Source organism: Staurois parvus, unplaced genomic scaffold (assembly GCF_062004578.1).
Source record: "Staurois parvus isolate SC_StPar_1 unplaced genomic scaffold, SC_StPar_1.0 ptg000232l, whole genome shotgun sequence".
Lineage (NCBI taxonomy): Eukaryota > Metazoa > Chordata > Amphibia > Anura > Ranidae > Staurois > Staurois parvus.
The window spans coordinates 810,186-822,617 of NW_028318028.1; the positions used below are offsets into that span (position 1 = coordinate 810,186).

Sequence of the window (12,432 nt, forward strand, 5' to 3'; positions counted from 1 at the left end):
TGCCCTCCTTGACAGTTGTCACTAGAACACTTCTCCAATGGAAGACTTCATCTCTATTTCTGTTCTGGTGACAACTTGATATTTTAGTTTCTCACTTTCATTCCCACTGATAATGGTCTCAAGGACAAATCAGGTGAGTGAATATACCCAATGGGAGCAAAGAGAACAGTAAAAACCTGATGGTGGTATCCCCACACTACTGTATCAAAATCTACTGTAAGTTTTACAAAATTGTCTTTAGATACACTTTAACTTATGTATGGGGAAAAGCATTCATTCAGCTGCACAGTGAATCATCTTGTTTTGTCTGTTTAACCTGTTGCCACCTGTATGTAAATGTACCTATATAGTATACAAAATATACTAACAAACAATTAGACAACTCACAGACAGGTTTTATTACGATTTCAGCAAATAAACTTTAATAACTATCCTTAGCTGACTCTACTACATTCCTTTGTCATTAATATCATGGTATCTCATCATTTAGGCACTTTCAAAACAGCTGTTTTTATTATTTGGATCATTTCATCATGACAAATTAAATTATATATCAGTAGAGATCCATCACTTTGGAGTCTTGCTCGAATAAAACACAGTATGGAATTCTTGAATGCCAGCAAAAGCAGTTGCAGTCGATGATGACAGGGTTATCTTTGACATATGGCATTTGTAGATCACTATTCATAGCATCAGGGTAAAGGTATTCCAGATTCATCAAACATATTAAAATGGATCTGTACTAAAACAAAAATGAAGATTGGCTATGTTATATGGAATGGTAATAATAAAGTGCAGCGCTAAAGAAAATGATTAAATGAAAATAAAATAATATCAAACATATAAATTGTAAACGTACAGGTGATGCACAGTAATATAAAGCCCCCAAGCAGGGAAAAGATAATAATAATCCCAAATATGTGATGTGATCAGCCAAACAAATATATGTATGCATGACTTCTGTGACTTCCGCATTAAAATATAAACCAATATCAAAACATATAAATTGTGAACGTACAGATGATGTACAATAATATGAAGTCCCCAAGCAGGGAAAAGATAATAATAGTCCCAAATATGTGATGTGATCGGTCAAAGAAAATATAAGTATAAGTCAGGCAGATCCCTTTGAGAATGTGCGTGTGCACGAAACATGTCAGGGGGGAGCCTACGTGCTGACGTCACGCTGATGTGTCCACAGGTGTGGTCCGGTAGCCATCTTTGTATGTGTTTTTATGCTTTGTCTGTCAGAGCTCCATGTGGTTGATTATTATTATCTTTTCCCTGCTTCAGAACTTCATACTACTGCACATCAACTGTACGTTTACAATTTATATGTTTTATATTATTTTATTTTCATTTATTCATTTTCTTTAGCGTTGTACTTTATTATTACCATTGTTTGTTTGGTGGAGACGGAGGGTTTGCCACATTGTGCTAGCTGCTTTTTACATTTGTTCCTTGTGCTCACTATTCACTTTTTCATTATATACAGTGGGGCAAAAAAGTATTTAGTCAGCCACCAATTGTGCAAGTTCTCCCACTTAAAAAGATGAGAGAGGCCTGTAATTGGCATCATAATTAGACCTCAACTATGAGAGACAAAATGTGAAAAAAAATCCAGACAATCACATTGGCTAATTTGCAAATTATGGTGGAAAATAAGTATTTGGTCACCTACAAACAAGCAAGATTTCTGGCTCTCACAGACCTGTACCTTCTTCTTTAAGAGGCTCTTCTGTCCTGCACTCATTACCTATATCAATGGCACCTGTTTGAACTTGTTATCAGTATAAAAGACACCTGTCCACAACCTCAAACAGTCACAATTCAAACTCCACTATGGTGAAGACCAAAGAGCTGTCGAAGGACAACAGAAACAAAATTGTAGACCTGCACCAGGCTGGGAAGACTGAATCTGCAATAGGCAAGCAGCTTGGTGTGAACAAATCAACTGTGGGAGCAATAATTAGAAAATGGAAGACATACAAGACCACTGATAATCTCCCTCAATCTGGGGCTCCACGCAAGATCTCACCTCGTGGGGTCAAAATGATCACAAGAACGGTGAGCAAAAATCCTAGGACCACACGGGGGACCTAGTGAATGACCTGCAGAGAGCTGGGACCAACGTAACAAAGGCTACCATCAGTAACACACTACGCCGCCAGGGACTCAGATCCTGCAGTGCCAGACGTGTCCCCCTGCTTAAGCCAGTACATGTCCGGGCCCGTCTGAAGTTTGCTAGAGAGCATTTGGATGATCCAGAAGAGGATTGGGAGAATGTCATATGGTCAGATGAAACCAAAATAGAACTGTTTGGTAGAAACACAACTCGTCTTGTTTGGAGGAGAGAGAATGCTGAGTTGCATCCAAAGAACACCATACCTCCTGTGAAGCATGGGGGTGGCAACATCATGCTTTGGGGCTGTTTCTCCACAAAAGGACCAGGATGACTGATCCATGTACAGGACAGAATGAATGGGGTCATGTATCGTGAGATTTTGAGTGCAAACCTCCTTCCATCAGCAAGGGCATTGAAGATGAAACGTGGCTGGGTCTTCCAACATGACAATGATCCCAATCGTACCGCCCGGGCAATGAAGGAGTGGTTTCGTAAGAAGCATTTCAAGGTCCTGGAGTGGCCTAGCCGGTCTTCAGATCTCAACCCCATAGAAAACCTGTGGAGGGAGTTGAAAGTCCGTGTTGCCCAGCGACAGCCCCAAAACATCACTGCTCTAGAGGAGATCTGCATGGAGGAATGAGCCAACATACCAGCAACAGTGTGTGCCAACCTTGTGAAGACTTACAGGAAACGTTTGACCTCTGTCATTGCCAACAAAGGATATATAACAAAGTATTGAGACAAACTTTTGATATTGACCAAATATTTATTTTCCACCATAATTTGCAAATAAATTCTTTCCAAATCAGCCAATGTGATTGTCTGGATTTTTTTTCTCATTTTGTCTCTCATAGTTGAGGTCTACCTATGATGCCAATTACAGGCCTCTCTCATCTTTTTAAGTGGGAGAACTTGCACAATTGGTGGCTGACTAAATACTTTTTTGCCCCATGTTATAGGGAACATTGGGAATTACTAATTGTTTCGAAGCAGTACACTTTGTCTGGAATTCCTTCTGAAAATAGCAGTGTCCTTCCTAGTATGTGAAGGTGTCTACGCACTCCTATTCCTACAGCCTCAGCCGCTGTATATCTGCAGTGTGAGATCTCAGGCACTGCTCCCTCTGATTACTAGTCTCAGGATATATGAGGATAGATTTAGTGATGTCACTATTGTGCAGCTCACTGTTCTTGCTGGAGACTCTGCCATAAGGAAGCAAAGTCCTGCCTCTACCTAGATGATCATCTGCAAGCAGAGTTTCAGCCATGGTTCACACCTGTGCAGCTTTGAAGTCGTGCTACTTCAGCGCGACTTCAAAGCCAACTATTAGTGTGATTTCATGTGCGGTTTGCTGACATCTGTGCGACTTCATTTAACAGATGTCAATGCATGTCACAATGAAGTTTCACAGAAATAGTGCAGGAACCTTTTTCATTTGAATGGTCCATTGCCGCAAATGGGGTGCGCCCTGTCATGCGCCTTTGAACTGTCAAGTCGCATGACAAATCACACTGGTGTGAACCAGGGCTCAGTGTAGAACAAGGCATGGTAAGTCAGTAATAGATCAGCTGCAGGGAGATCATGGGCAATACTGGTGACTAATCCTTTCCCCTTTGTCTGCCTATTTTTTCTTGTCGGCTTTCCTACTTTATAAAGGTTAAGGGGGTCTATATATAATACATTAATTGGACGAATGTCATATGCATTTATGTAGCATGCACATATTTTGGCTGTTATTTCAGTAATAGATTTATTCCTATGATCGCCAGCTCCATCTATAGGGCAAAACGTGGCATAGTTGTCTGAAATACCGCAATAAGAAATTATACCACAGTTTTGCCACTAGAAGGACTGACGATCGCGGCGTCAGACCCCCAGCCCTTCTCACCAACTCGTGACTGAAGGACTAGCCAATCTAAAACCACGCTGTCACGTGCGTAACAATGCCACGCTCAGCTACACCCTGCACAAAAAATTTTCAGCTAATGGACCACAATCTATGTACCTGCAGCCTGAGAGCGATTGTTGCTGGGTCAGGTTAATTACGCAATTAACCCTTCACACTGCCACCTTTTTGTAGAGAAAAGGAGGAAACTCGCCAATATTAACAATAACACTATGATGTTTGAATAATCGTCTGTATACCACTGTAACCGCAGACAGAGATATATAGAGGTCTAAACCACACAGTAGTGCTCTTCAGAGACAGGGATTCTTAGTTTGCATTAAAGAGCTTTAGAAACAGTTCAACACTTTTCAGATAATAGGATTTATTACTAAAAAGGTCAAAAGGGTGCAATAACAATATTTACAGAAAAATATGTAGCCAATATATATATATATATATATATATATATATATATATATATATATATAAATACAGAGAGCACTAACACAGCAAAGAGATAACAGAAAGAAGTTTTAGAGAGGTAGAGTACTTACCAAAAGTCCTGGGTTAAGCAGATCAAGTTTCCTGAACAAAAGGAAAAAGGATGCCGTTCTCCCAAGTTGGTTCCGATGTTAAAAGGGAGATTTCTTCAACTTACACTTACTGCTCCAAGCATAACAGCCTTTTTCTAGGAACTCAGCAGGGTGTCTCCTTAAAGCAGAGAGCCAATCGCCTCATTTGGGGAGGGGTGTTGTAGGCGGGGGGACTCAGGCTAGAACCAAAATCCCTCACAAGGTATACCAGGGCAATAACCTTCTCTAGGTACATGTAACATTCTATCCACGGGTAGATTAATATGCAGAATCATCTGCTGAACGTCTAGATATCAAACATGACTATTTCAGCTAGAACTATATGGCTTTCTGCTCTCCTGTAGACTCCAGCTAGGGGGTGTAAGATATCAGACGACTCGTATTAAACTGAGCTATCCGAATATATGCTTGGTTTTTATGTAATTATTTCCCATCTCCAGATAGAAAATTATATGGAAAAGTGGGTTTTAAATGTGTTGTCTGTTTTACAGCTAGCTGGAATGTCCTTGAAGCCCAGTGAAGGACTGGTTTATGGTTTTACGATTCTCTCAGATTGAGAAGCTAACAGACACCCAGGCACCAACTAGTTTGGGATTTATAACCATAAAGCTGTCCCGCTGGGCCTGATTGCCTGTGCACTTCTGAACCCTAGAGCACAGGGACCATGTGTCACTCAACAGAGAGGGAGGGGGGATTGCAGGGGGAGAGATACAAGATGGAGGATCCTTAGCAAGATGGATGACCGCGTCCATCTCTGTGTGCACAATTGCTACACTGATGATCACAGGATTTAAAGTGGTTGTAAAGGCTCAGGTTTTTTTACCTTCATGCATTCTATGCATGAAGGTAAAAAAAACCTTCTGTGTGCTGCTCCTCCATATACGTACCTGAGCTCCATCGTGATCTAGAGATGTCCACGAGAACTTTGGCTCTCCGGGGACTATCCCTCCTCATTGTCAATCACAGCCAGGCAGCCAATGAGAAGAGAGGGGGCAGGGAAAAGAGTTGTAGCTCTCTGTATGCATGGACATGCAGAGCAGCGATTCAGGAGCAAGCCTGCTTGGGTGCCCCCATAGCAAACTGCTTTCTCAGGGGACGCTAGGCAGGAGGGGGGGCCAGGAGCACCAGCGGGGGACCTGAGAAGAGGAGGATCGGGGCTGCTTTGTGCAAAACCACTTCACAGAGAGGGTAAGTATGACATGTTTGTTATTTTTTTTTAAATGCCTTTAATATCACTTTAGTTTATTACTGAAATAAGTGTATGCATCCTGCACAAAAGTGTGTGACATTCGTTCAACAAATATTTTATAAACAGACCAAGTAGAGCCAAACTTTTTTCTTAGTTTAGGATAGAGTAGGAAATCATTAAAACCCCAGATTCACAAAAACTGTATACAAATAAACATGTGGCCTAACATACTAAAAAATAGATTTACATACACTTCAATGTGCTTCCAGAAAAGCTCCACCCAAAAGGGGAAGTTCCGCTTTAAGTACTGGTGCCCCGCTCCCCTTGAGGAATTGGCACGTTTTGGGAGCAGGTACCCGATTTTGACAGGTACCCGCTCCCGATTCCACTGCGACCGCCTAGGCGATCGAAAGTGGAAGTTGTCCTCCCTCCCTCTCTGTAGTCTTCTGGGACATGTGACAGGTCCCAGAAGACTATGGGACCAATCACAAGGGGCAGCGCTACTTGTGGGCACCTGGCGGTGAAGCCACAAGCTGTCAAAGCCGGGTGCCCACACTTAGGATGCCGGCACTGGGGAGCGAGGACAGCCGGTGAAACTGGCTGCGTTGAGTACACCGCAGGATTGAGGGACAGGTGAGTGGCTGTTTTTTAAAGGTCAGCAGCTACAGTTTTTGTAGCTGCTGACATTTTTTTTTTTTTACGTTTGACTGGAGCTGTGCTTTAAAAAGCAGATTAATAATACTGCCACTGCCATGGTATGCTCTCACATCCCACACAAGTGGAGGCCCCAGTCATACAGTAAAAGGAACCACAAAATCCTTAACATATGCGAAAGAACATGAGTACTGCAGGTACTGCCTGACCTGACTGCTAAAGGATTGTGCCCTAAACTATCTCTCCCATACCAAAACAGAAAATGGCCATTGGCATGACACACTAGCACTTTCCCGTTGATTCATACATTTAAAATATGCAATCTTACCTGTTTGTTAATAACAAATGTTAAATTCAAGAGACTGTCATTATTTAAAGAAGGATTTTAAATCATTAGCACGCAACTGATACGCTGAATGTGGTTGACATCAAGGTTTATTAGCTATATAATTCATTTTTAACACCTGGATAATTACTGTTGTTGTGTAATTAAGCTTTTGAGTTGTTCAAGTTGAGTTGCTGCTGTCATACATGCATAAGAGTCAACACCCTAATTTACATTATTTCACCAGATAAAGATAATATACCCAAAAACAAAAAAAAAATATATATATATATACACACATATATATATATACACTGCTCCAAAAAAATTTAAAGGAACACTTTTTAATCTTAATTAAAGAGTATAGCATCAAGTCAATTAAACTCCTGGGATATTGATCTGGTCAGTTAAGGATCCGAGGGGGTTGTTAATCAGTTTCAGCTGCTTTGGTGTTAATGAAATTAACAGCAGGTGCACTAGATGGGTAACATTGAGATGACCCCCAAAACAGGAATGGTTTTACAGGTGGAGGCCACTGACATTTTTTCCCCACTCATCTTTTCTTACTGTTTTTCACTAGTTTTGCAGTTGGCTAGGGTCAGTGTCACTACTGGCAGCATGAGGCAATACCTGATCCCTACAGAGGTTGCACAGGCAGTCCAACTCCTCCAGAAGGTTTGCTGTGTCTCCCAGCACAGTCTCAATAGCATTGAGGAGATTCCAGAAGACAGGCAATTACTCTAGGAGAGCTGCACTGGGGCGTAGAAGGTCCTTAACCCATCAGCAGGACCGGTATCTGCTCCTTTGTGCAAGGAGGAACAGGATGAGCACTGCCAGAGCCCTACAAAATGACCTCCAGAAGGCCACTGGTGTGAATGTCTCTGACCAAACAATCAGAAACAGACTTCCTAAGAGTGGCCTGAGAGCCCTGGGCTCGATTGGCATTTGCCATTGAACACCAGAATTGGCAGGTCCCCCACTTGCGCTCTGTGCTTTTCACACATGAGAGCAGGTTCATCCTGAGCACGTGACAGACGTGAAAGGGTCTGGAGAACCCATGGAGAACATTTTGCTGCCTGTAACATCGTTCAGCATGACCGTTTTGGTGGTGGATCAGTGATGGTCTGAGAGGCATATCCATGGAGGGACGCACCGACCACTACAGGCTAGACAATGGCACCCTGACTGCCATTAGGTATCAGGATGAAATCTTTGGATCCATTGTCAGACCCTATGCTGGTGCAGTGGGTCCTGGGTTCCTCCTGGTGCACGACAATGCCCGACCTCATGTGGTGAGAGTATGCAGGCAGTTCCTGGAGGATGAAGGAATTGATACCATTGAATGGCCTCCACACTCACCTGACCTAAATCCAATAGAACACCTCTGGGATATCATGTTTCGGTTCATCCGACACCCCCAGATTGCACCTCAGACAGTCCAGGAGCTCAGTGATGCCCTGGTTCAGATCTGGGAGGAAATACCCCAGGACACCATCCATCGTCTCATTAGGAGCATGCCCCGATGTTGTCAGGCATGCATACAAGCATGGGGGCCATACAAACTACTGAGTACCATTTTGAGTTGCTGCAATGAAATTTCAGCAAAATGGACTAGCCTGCCACATAATTTTTTCACTTTGATTTTCAGGGTGTCTTTGAATTCAGTCCTCTGGAGGTTGACCATTTTACTTTCCATCAAACGATGGGGCATCCTTACATTCCTAACACATTACTCAGTCCAGTATATGTCCAGCATGATATTTTTCCGCATTGAGATCCGATGTGTTCCTTTAATTTTTTTGAGCAATGCATATATATATATATATATATATATATATATATATATATATATATATATATATATGTTTATTTCACAGATCCTGCTCCATTAGCAGTTTTAGATGTTGCAAAAGTCATGTTTGCTGATGTCCCTCCCCTGCACCCTCATACTCAGCGATAGAGCCAGGGAAAGAAGATAAGCGATCGGCCAGCTACACAGCCACCTGATCATTTCTACTAAACAGCTGACAGCTTATCAGATTTACACACACTCTTGGCAGCTGCAGCCACCAGGAGTGTGTGTACCCCCCCCCCCCTCCTTCCTTCACCCCCACCATAATCTGGCATATGGCACTGGTGATAAAAGTGTTAAAGCAAAACTAAAGTTAAAAAAAAAATTACCTTCATGCTTCAAGTTTCAATTCTCAATTGTTTCATGCTGTTTCTTTAACATTCTTTGTACATTTAGTCCCCATAAATTCCTTAGAATCAATTCAGAGATTTCCCATCTGATACAAATAATTATGCTTTGTCAATATCCTTTTTTAGCCACCCATGCAGGTGCATTGAGGGCTGACAGTGTAAGTAATGATGAACGATGAGCCAAACTGAAAGAACACATTCCCAGAATCCCTTTAGATGAGCATGTTCCTTCTGCTGGCCTCTGGAATTTAGCATTGCTGTGCTAACAGTTGCTTATTTGTCATTCTAAAGGCAGGTCTAACAGAATGCAATAAAGCAAGTAAAGGGCAGACTGTATAGCTAAATTTTACTCCATCCAGTGGTCAGCTCTCTCATGCATACAGTGTGCAAAGGGCGCCAGGGATGGGTTCTTTCACTTTTGCAATCAGCAGGAAGCTCATGTGTCACGACCCCGTCAGTAATAAAAATATTACAACAATACTAATACAGTGTTTGAGTCAGTGATTAATGCTCTTTAATAATATTTATTGTAATGAATGAGACTTTAGTACTCATTTAATGTGTTTCTATACTCAACCTTGTGGAATAGGTCTTTGGTGAACTGATTGCCATCTTCTCATATATCAGTGTAATCAATTTTATGAATGTTACATAGTTAGCCTGGTTGAAAAAAGACATAAGTCCATCTAGTTCAACCAATAAAAGGGAGAAAAATGTATACAATCCTATCATGTAGAATGTACTTTCTCACAGTACAAATTATGGAATATAAATAGAGTTGGACTTTGATACTTTAAAAATACATTTTGGTCTAAATTTATGAAGAAATTTGATTTTTAAAATTTTTTTACTGGATATGTTTTATCGCAAAAAGTCAAAAATATATATATTTGTTTTTTTCAAAATTGTCGGTCTTTTTTTGTTTATAGCACAAAAAAAGGCCTGGTTAGGAAGGGGGGTAAATCCTCTGGAGGGCAAGTGGTTAATGCAGGGAAAGCATCAAGTTAAAAAAATGTCCTGACTTTAGAATCACTTTCACCAGTTCTGCGCTGCACTATAGGAGAAATACATATATGTGACATTGCAGTTCCCCCACTGCCATTCGCGGTCTCGGCTGTAAATCCCCAGGTCCCGGCCGGTGATTACTCGCTGGCACCTGGTGATCGCCGAGTATCTCCGACGGGGGAGAGACCTGTATGTGAACAACAGATCTCTCCCCTTTCGGCTCCTGCACACTGCTGTGTATGGCTTTGCATAGCAGAGCCATACAAAGTAGTGTGCTTACAGTGAAACCCGCACACAGCCTCATAGCGAAACAGCATACAGTTAACCCTTTGATTGCCCCACATGTTAACCCCTCCCTGCCCAGTGCCATTAGTACAGTGTCAGTGCTTTTTATTAGCACTGATCACTGTATTGGTGTCACTGGGGATATCAGTGACACCAAATCAGTTCCCCCCAGTGTCAGAACGCTGGCCTCAGTTCTGCTATAAGTCGCTTATCGCCGCCATTACTAGTAAATAAAAAATAAAAAATTCCAGTGCATATATACTGCCATTTGTAAACGCTATAGCTTTCACGTAAACCAATTAATTTACACCTATTGGGATTTTTTTATAGCAAAGACATGTAGCAGAATACATTTTGACCTAAATTTATGACGAAATTTGATATTTACATTTTTTTTACTGGACATGTTTAATAGCAAAAAGTCAAAAATATTGTTTTTTCCTAAAAATTGTCGGCCTTTTTTTATTTATAGCGCAAAAAATTAAAACCGCACAAGTGAACAAATACCAGAAAGCTCTACTTGTGGGGAAAAAAGGATGTACATTTCATTTGGGTGCAGTGTTGCATGACCATGCAATTGTCAGTTAAAGTAATCCTAGATTGTAAGCTCGAAAGAGCAGGGCCCTCGAACCCCTTGTGTAGTGTATTGTTACTGTCTTGTCTCATGTTCTGTCCCCCTTGCTACTGTACAGCGCTGAGCATACCCTTTGGCGCCATATAAATACTGTATAATAATAATAATAATGTAGTGCCGTATCACAAAAAAAATGGCCTGGTCAGGAAGGGGGGGGTAAATCCTCTAGAGGGCAAGTGGTTACAGTCCTTATTGGATTATTTTTTACTGCAGAGTTACCTTCACTTCCTGTCATGGAGTTGCAACAATAAGTTAGAAGATGCCTCTCCAAACGCAGGGGAGTTCCCCTCCTAGTCAGTGATTATTTAGCCTAGTCTCACCCTCTTGCAGTCCCTGTATAGCAGGGCTGGAGTGTGAGAGGAAGAAGCAGAACAAGGAGCTAATCAATTCATATGCAAACAAGAGGCATGCTGATAGGAGGTGAAGGCAGAGTGTTGAGCTCAGCATTGTGCTTCTTCTCAGAGTCTGTGCAGCTTATATTTATTTATACCAGCAATATTTAAAACCAGTGTACTTTTATTATATTTGTTGCTGAAAATATACCACAATTAAATCTGTACCCAAAGCAGATATAAAAGACACAAATAAACGCAGCTTTGAAGTCAGTAACAAACCATTAAATGGATTTTTTAATTACCTGAATTTGACTCAGTATCGGCCTTTGCAGGGCTCTGGGCTGAAGATGAATGATAAAACAAAAGCTTCTTTTGTTATATTATCTTTTCATGGGCTATTCATTTGTATCCTATTTTTTTTGGCTCACGTTCTACTATAAGCAATTTTTTTTTAGGGAAGATTACATACTGTATTCGCCAACCTTCAGTTTTATACTGAATCCCAGTAGTTTAGCAATCCCGTGATTTTATATTTTGTATACTCCAGTCAGCCATACCTTTATGACCCCACGCCTATTGAGTAGGTATCCTTTGTGTTAGAAATTCTGTATATAGCACTAAAAAATAGTTCACATGAGCCTTTCTGCTTTCTTCACTGCAAACAGGAAACAGGAAACTTTCTTATTCAGAGAAAAGTTAAAGAGTATACATAGATACAGCTATTAACTTATAAACACTGCCATCTACTGGCCGAAGAATATATCTCTACTGAATACTGTTGTAGTTGTTGCACAAAATACTTGAACACTGTACAGTATGCCACCCAAAACTGCCCCTATTGAACGTCAAAACATCCCTGACCCTTTAAGGAATTGAGATCACTAGACCTGGCAGTAGCAAATTCCTTTCTGTCCTGTAAGTTGCAAGGTGGGGCCTCCGGACGAAATTAAATTTTAAGGTTTTTTTTACTGGATATGTTTTATAGTAAAAAGTCAAAAATACTGGGTTTTTTTCAAAATTGTCAATTTTTTTTGTTTATAGCATAAAAAAATAAAAAATGTAGAGGTGATCAAATACCACTGAAAGAAAGCTCCATTTCTGGCAAGAAATTAAAAAAAATTCATTTGGGTGCAGTGTTGCATGACCACGGAATTATCAGTTAAAGTAACGTAGCGCCATATCGCAAAAAATGGACTG

General features: G+C 41.0%; 1 long non-coding RNA gene across 1 annotated transcript in view; it reads right to left on the reverse strand.

Annotated features, from left to right (window-relative positions):
* Positions 1-374: 374 nt before the first annotated feature.
* Positions 375-12,432, reverse strand: part of LOC149460220 (uncharacterized) — a 28,384-nt gene continuing 16,326 nt past the window's right edge. The window contains exon 3 of the long non-coding RNA XR_016313101.1: positions 375-742. This is a non-coding gene — a long non-coding RNA (uncharacterized LOC149460220). The remainder of the gene's footprint in view (positions 743-12,432) is intronic.